Raw genomic sequence first — 7,163 nt, forward strand, 5'->3', positions numbered from 1 at the left:
GTAGATTGACAATGTCGATTCTTTTCTACACAAATCTCTGAAGTCACAGTCACCACCCAACAAACACAGTCAGCAGTTCCATGGCGGGCCGTCCCACCTGGCCGTCAGGTCAGGTCAGGTCAGGTTCTCGACAGAGCAATTCAGAACAGAAGGACAGACTTATGCAAATTTTATGCAAAGGGCATATGCAGACATAGCTATGCTGGTAATAAGAAAGAATTAGAATGCAGTTACCAACATCCCAAAAAATGTTTAAATAAGCTTAGGAAAGGTGAGTGTCGATTTGGATCAATATGTAGGTTTTTCCATCCTGACATGTGCCAAACCTCACTGGAGGAGAGAAAATGCTATGACCTCAGCTGCCCACACTTTCACGTGAAAGGCACGGAACGCTACATAAAGAGTGGCAAGCAGGATAATGAATTTGGAGGAAACTCTATAAATTTTTTATACCAGACCGGCAGAGAATTCAAAAGGAGCAGCATGGAGAGTGTATGGAACTGGATGCCAGATCCACTTGCATTCCAGAATTACAGATACAATTACCCACCGAAAGGGAACTACAACTACGACAGAAAACTGACCTACAACAATCAGTACTGGTCAGAACAAACTCATTATGTCCACGAATAATGGACTTGCCGAAAAAGTCTCCCATTCAAACTATCACTAATAGAGTAACCTCATTCATCTTTGCCAACATACAAGGACTGAAAACAAGAACAAACAACAAAGTACAGTTCATAAATGGCCTCCTCACGGAGTCAAATGCAGTATTTGGAGCTTTCACAGAAACCCATGCAGGGGAATTGTTGGACAGTGAGATCTGGATTCCAGGATATTACCTATACAGGTGTGATAGGAAAATTAGGTCACATGGAGGAGTGGGTCTGTATATTATGGAAGACCTTGTATGCTCGGAGCTCCTAAACGTTACAAATGAGGTGGTAGAGGTACTGGGATTAAAAATAGAGAAAATAAATTTAGTGATTATACTAATATACAAACCGCCAGATGCAACGGCTGAGGAATTCACAGAACAGATAAGCAAAATAGAGAATAGCCTTGATAATTTGGAGAACCCGATACCTGATATTATCTTCCTAGGTGACTTCAACTTGCCTAGTCTCAGGTGGAAAATAGCAAACAATAATATTATACCAGGAAATCTATCAGGACCTAACCAACCACAGATTAGAGAACTACTTAGATTATGTGATAAATTTTCACTCAATCAACAGATATCGGAGCTAACGAGAAATGAAAATATTCTAGATCTGGTCTTTACGAACAATGAAGACATTATCAGAGACATTACGATATCAGATACCACATACTCAGATCACAAACTCATTGAAGTGCAAACGACCATCAATACCAAGAATAGACCTAAAACGTTGATAAAGCGAGAGGGGCTATTCAGTAAATTCAATATTAATAATAAAAGGATAGACTGGGATATAATAAACAGGGAACTTACAAACATTCCATGGGGAACTGTTCTAAATAATACAAGTCCTACAGAAGGAATAGAAAAACTGACTTCAGAAGCGTATCAAGTCTGTCTGAAACATGTTCCTTTGAGGAAAGCCAGAAAGAGATCTAACGTAGAAAGAGAACGTAGACGACACTATAAACGCAGGAAAAAAATAACGGAACTGCTTATGCAGACACGAATTTCCCGTCAAAGAAGGAATAATTTAAATAGGGAGATTGAAGAAATCGAGCGGAAATTGAAACACTCATATGAAACTGAAGAAAGGCAGTTAGAACAGAAAGCAATTCAGGAAATAAAGAAAAATCCAAAATATTTCTTCTCATATGCAAAATCAAAAGCAAAAACCACTGCCAGTATTAGACCTATTCGTACAAGTGAAGGTTCATACACGGAGGATGACAAAGAAATTAGTGAAATCCTAGAAAAGCAGTATGAGGACATGTTTAGCACTCCAATAAACAACATGAAGGTGGAAGATCCAGACAATTTCTTTATGTGGGATATTCAAACCCCTGTAAATATAACTGATATAAACACGAGCGCACTAAATTTTGAAAAAGAAATTGAAAACATACCCATGCACTCGGCCCCAGGTCCAGAATCATGGAATTCAATATTTATAAAGAAATGCAAAGTGCCGGTAGCACAGGCACTCAGTATAGTGTGGAGGAAGAGCTTGGACACGGGGGAGATACCAGATGCACTTAAAGTAGCAGACATAGCCCCTCTACACAAGGGAGGGAGCAAAGCATTGGCAAAAAATTATAGACCAGTTGCACTAACATCGCACATCATAAAAGTATTTGAGAGAGTGATTAGGAGTCAGGTCACCAATTTCATGGAGACCAATGACCTTCACAACCCAGGCCAACATGGATTTCGAGCGGGAAGATCGTGCCTCTCACAGCTACTTGAGCACTACGACAAAGTCACTGAGGCATTAGAAGAGAAACAGAATGCTGATATGATATTCACGGACTTCGCAAAGGCTTTCGATAAATGTGACCATGGCGTGATAGCACACAAAATGAAGTCAATGGGAATAACCGGTAAAGTAGGACGCTGAATACTCAGTTTTCTGTCAAACAGGACTCAGCGAGTAACTGTCAACCATATAAAATCTAGTCCAAGTGCAGTGAAAAGCTCTGAACCTCAGGGTACAGTCCTTGCACCGCTGCTTTTCCTTATTCTCATATCAGATATAGACAAAAATACAAGTCACAGCTTCGTATCATCCTTTGCAGATGACACAAAAATCAGTATGAAAATTACCTCGGCTGAGGACATTGAAAAACTTCAAGCTGATATTAATAAAGTTTTCGACTGGGCATCAGAAAATAACATGATGTTTAACAGTGATAAATTTCAGGTACTCAGGTACGGTAAAAATGAGGACCTTAAACATAATACAGAGTACAAAACACAATCAAATGTACCCATAGTAGGAAAACAGCATGTAAAGGATTTGGGAATAATAATGTCTGACGACTTAACGTTTAAGGAGCATAACCAAGCAAATATTGCGACAGCCAGAAAAATGATAGGATGGATTACGAGAACTTTCAAATCCAGGGATCCCATCACAATGGTTGTACTCTTCAAGTCACTTGTGTTGTCCCGTCTTGAGTACTCCTCAGTACTCACTTCCCACTTCAGAGCAGGAGAGATTGCTGAAATAGAGGGAATACAGAGAACATATACGGCACGAATAGACGCAATAAAGCACCTAAATTATTGGGATCGTCTCAAAGCCCTCCAAATGTACTCACTAGAAAGAAGACGAGAGAGATATCAAATAATATACACCTGGAAGATACTGGAGGGCCAAGTACCAAATCTACACAGTAAAATAACAACGTACTGGAGTGAACGACATGGAAGAAAATGTAGAATAGAACCAGTGAAGAGCAGAGGTGCCATAGGCACAATCAGAGAACACTGTATAAACATCAGAGGTCCGCGGTTGTTCAACGTCCTCCCAGCAAGCATAAGAAATACTGCCGGAACAACCGTGGACATTTTCAAGAGGAAACTAGATTTATTCCTCCAAGGAGTGCCGGACCAACCGGGCTGTGGTGGGTATGTGGGCCTGCGGGCCGCTCCAAGCAACAGCCTGGTGGACCAAACTCTCACAAGTCGAGCCTGGCCTCGGGCCGGGCTTGGGGAGTAGAAGAACTCCCAGAACCCCATCAACCAGGTCACTACTCGGTCCTCCACACTGTATGCACCGATAATTCCACTAGCTACACTTTGTTTTTTTTTGCACAATCGTTAGCGATATGACTATGCTATGTAGCACCCTGCTAGCTACACACTGCGAGAAGCCAAATACTATGATCTAGCCTTAATAATCCTTCAATGTCCCGAGAAATTGACGAATTTCCGCGGACCTCGCTAATCGCGTGTGTCTCCTATCGTCGCTGGCCTTGTGCTCTGGTAGTGTGGTAGTGTGGTGGGGTGTGTGGTAGTGTGGTAGGGTGTGTAGTAGTGTGATGAGGTGTGTGGTAGTGTGGTGGGGTGTGAGGTAGTATGATGGGGTTGTGAGGTACTGTGGTGGGGTGTATGGCAGTTTTATTGGGTTGTGTTGTAGTGTAGTGGGGTTGAGTAGTATTGTGTTGGGGTTGTGTGGTAGAGTGGTGGGGATGTGTGGTAGTGTGATGGGTTATGTGGTAGAGTTGTGGGGTTGTGTGGTAAAGTTGTGGGGGTTGTGTGGTTGAGTGGTTGTGTGGTAGAGTGGTGGGGGTGTGTGGTAGTGTGGTTAGTTGTGTGGTAGTGTTGTGGTGTTTGTGGTACTATGGAGGGGTGAGTGATAGTGTTGTGGGGTGAGTAGTATTGTGGTGAGGTATGTGATAGTGTGGTGGGGTGTGTGGTAGTGTGCTGGTGTGTGTGGTGAGGTGAATGGTATTGTGGTGGGTTGTGTGGTAGTGTGGTGAGGTGTGAGGTGGTACTGTAGTGGAGTGTGTGGTAGAGTGGTAGGTTGTGTAGTAGTGTGGTGAGCTGTGAGGTGGTAGTGTGGTGCGGTGTGTGGTAGTGCGGTCAGGTTGTGTGGATGTGAGATTGAATGAGTGGAGGGGTTGTGTGGTAGTGGGGTAGCGTGTATGGTAGTGTGGTGGGGATGTGTGGTTCTGTGGTGGGGTGTGTGGTAGTGTAGTGATGTGTGTGGTAGTGTAGTGGGGTATGTGGTAGTGTGGTGGGGTTGTGTAATATTGTGATGGGGTATGTGGTAGTGTGGTGGTGTGTGTGGTAGTGTGGTGGGGTGTGTGATAGTGTGGTGGGATGTGTGGTAGTATGGTAGGGTAAGTGGTAGTGTTGTGGGGTTTTGTGGAAGTGAGGTGGGGTGTATGGTAGTGTAATGGGGTTGTGTGGTAGTGTGATGGGGTGTGTGATAGTGTGGTGGAGTTGTGTTGTAGTGTGGTGGGGTGTGTGGTAGTGTGGTGAGGTTGTGTGGTAGTGTGGTGGGGTGTGTGGTAGTGACGTGGGGTGTGTAGTAGTGTGGTGGGGTGTGTGGTAGTTAGATGGGGTGTGTAGTAGTGTGGTGGGGTGTGTAGTATTTTGTTGGGGGTGTGTGGTAGTATGGTGGGGGTGTGTGGTAGTGTGATGGGGTGTGTTGTAGTGTTGTGGGGTGTGTGGTAGTGTGGTAGGGGTGTGTTGTAGTATGGAGGTGTATGGTAGTATGGTGCGTTTGTGTGATAGTGTGGTGGGGTTGTGATGTAAAGTGGTGTGTGGTAGTGTTGACAGTTGTGTGGTAGAATTGTAGGGTTGTGTTGTAGATTGGTGGGGTGTGTGGTAGTGTGGTGGTGTGTGTGGTAGTGTGTTGTGGTTGTGTGGTAGTATGGTCGGGTTGTGTGGTAGAGCGGTGGGGTTGTGTGGGAGAGTGGTAGGGGGTGTGTGGTAGTGTGGTGGGGCTGTGTAGTATTGTGGTGGGGTTGTGTGGTATTGTGGTGGGATGTGTAGTAGTGTGGTGGAGTGTGTCGTAGTGTGGTGGGGTTTTGAGTGGTAGTGTGGTGTGGTAGTGTGATGAGGGTGTATGTTAGTGTGATGGAGGTGTGTGGTAGTCATGTGGGGTGTGTGGTAGTGTGGTGGGGTTGTATGGTAGTGTGGTGGGGTGTGTAATAGTGAGGTGGGGGAGTGTGATATAGTGGTGCGGTTTATAGTAGTGTGGTGGGGTGTGTGGTAATGTGGTGGGGGTGTGGTAGGGTGTGTGTGGTAGTGTGGTTTGGTTGTGTGGTAGTGTGGTGGGGTTTGTGGTATGTGGTGGGATGTGTGGTTTTTTGGTGGGGTGTGTGGTAGTGTAATGGGGTCTTGTGGTAGTGTGGTGGGGTGTGTTGTAGTGTGGTAGAGTGTGTGGTAGTGTTATGAGTGTGTGTGGTAGTGTGGTGGGGTGTGTGTTAGTATTACGGGGTTGTGTGGTAGTGTGGTGGAACTGTGTGGTAGAGTGGTTGAGTGTGTGGTACTATGGTGAGGTGTGTGATAATGAGATGGGGTGTATAGTAGTGTGGTGGGGTGTGTAGTATTGTGATGGGGGGGGGGGTAGTGTGGTGCGGGTGTGTGGTATTGTGATGGGGTGTGTGGTAGTGTGGTGGAGTGTGTGGCACTATGGTCGGGTGTGTGATAGTGTTTTGGGCTGTGTAGTTTTGTAGTGAGGTGTGTGGTAGTGTGGTGGGATGTGTGGTCGGTTTGTGTAGCAGTGTGGTGGGGACGTGTAGTAGTGTGGTGAAGTGTGTAGTAGTTTGGTGGAGTGTGTGGTAGTGTGGTGGTGTTTTGTGGTAGTGTAGTGGGGGTTGTGTTGTAAAGTGGTGGGGATGTGCGGTAGTGTGGAGGGTTTTGTGGTAGAGTTGTGTGGTTGTGTGGTAGAGTGGTGGGGGATGTGTGGTAGTACTGTGGGGTTGTGTTGTAGAGTGGTGGGGTTGTGTGGTAGAGTGGTGGGGTATGTAGTAGTGAAGTGGGGTTGTGTAGTATTGTTGTGGGGTTGTGTTGTAGAGTGTTGGGCTTGTGTGGTAGAGTAGTGGGAGTTGTTTTGGTAGTACTGTTGGGTTGTGTGGTAGTGTGGTGGGATTGTGTGGTAGTGTGGTGGGGTTCTGTGGTAATGTTGTGGGGTGTGTGGTAGTGTGATGGGGGTGTGGTAGTGCGGTGGGAGTAGTGTAAAGTGCGACTAGAGCGACGCGCCCCACCTGCCCAGGTGGCACTCTTGAGTGCCAGCTGAGCAGGTGCACCGCGTCGCTCTAGTCGCAGAGGGTTTGGGTGGGAAATTTCCCGGATGTTATGACGCGTGGCATCCGGCCAGGCGTCGCTTGAGAGAGTGTCATGTTGGGGTTGGAAGCTAAGTGGTTGGTATGCAGTCATGTAGGGAGGAAGAGGAGGAGTGTAGGTTATGTTGTGAAGGGAGGGGGGAGCCCCAATACCTGAGAGATTAACAATGACGTTCATTAGTTCCCCCCCTACATGGGCAGGAAGTGTTGAGGGGAGCGTGAGAGACCAGGGTCTTAAGATTGGAGGGGGAGAAGGAGGGGAAAGGGAGGTAACAGCTGGCAGTGGGTTTGTGTGTGAAAGTAGACATTATTTTTTCTTAAAGAATGACGGTTTTATGTACCCTCCCTGCTTCCAGAGCGCTAAGGATATGTGGGCTATACCTACCACATAGCTATGAGGAGTGACACCACATGTC

This window comes from Procambarus clarkii, chromosome 51, assembly GCF_040958095.1.
Source record: "Procambarus clarkii isolate CNS0578487 chromosome 51, FALCON_Pclarkii_2.0, whole genome shotgun sequence".
Classification (NCBI taxonomy): domain Eukaryota; kingdom Metazoa; phylum Arthropoda; class Malacostraca; order Decapoda; family Cambaridae; genus Procambarus; species Procambarus clarkii.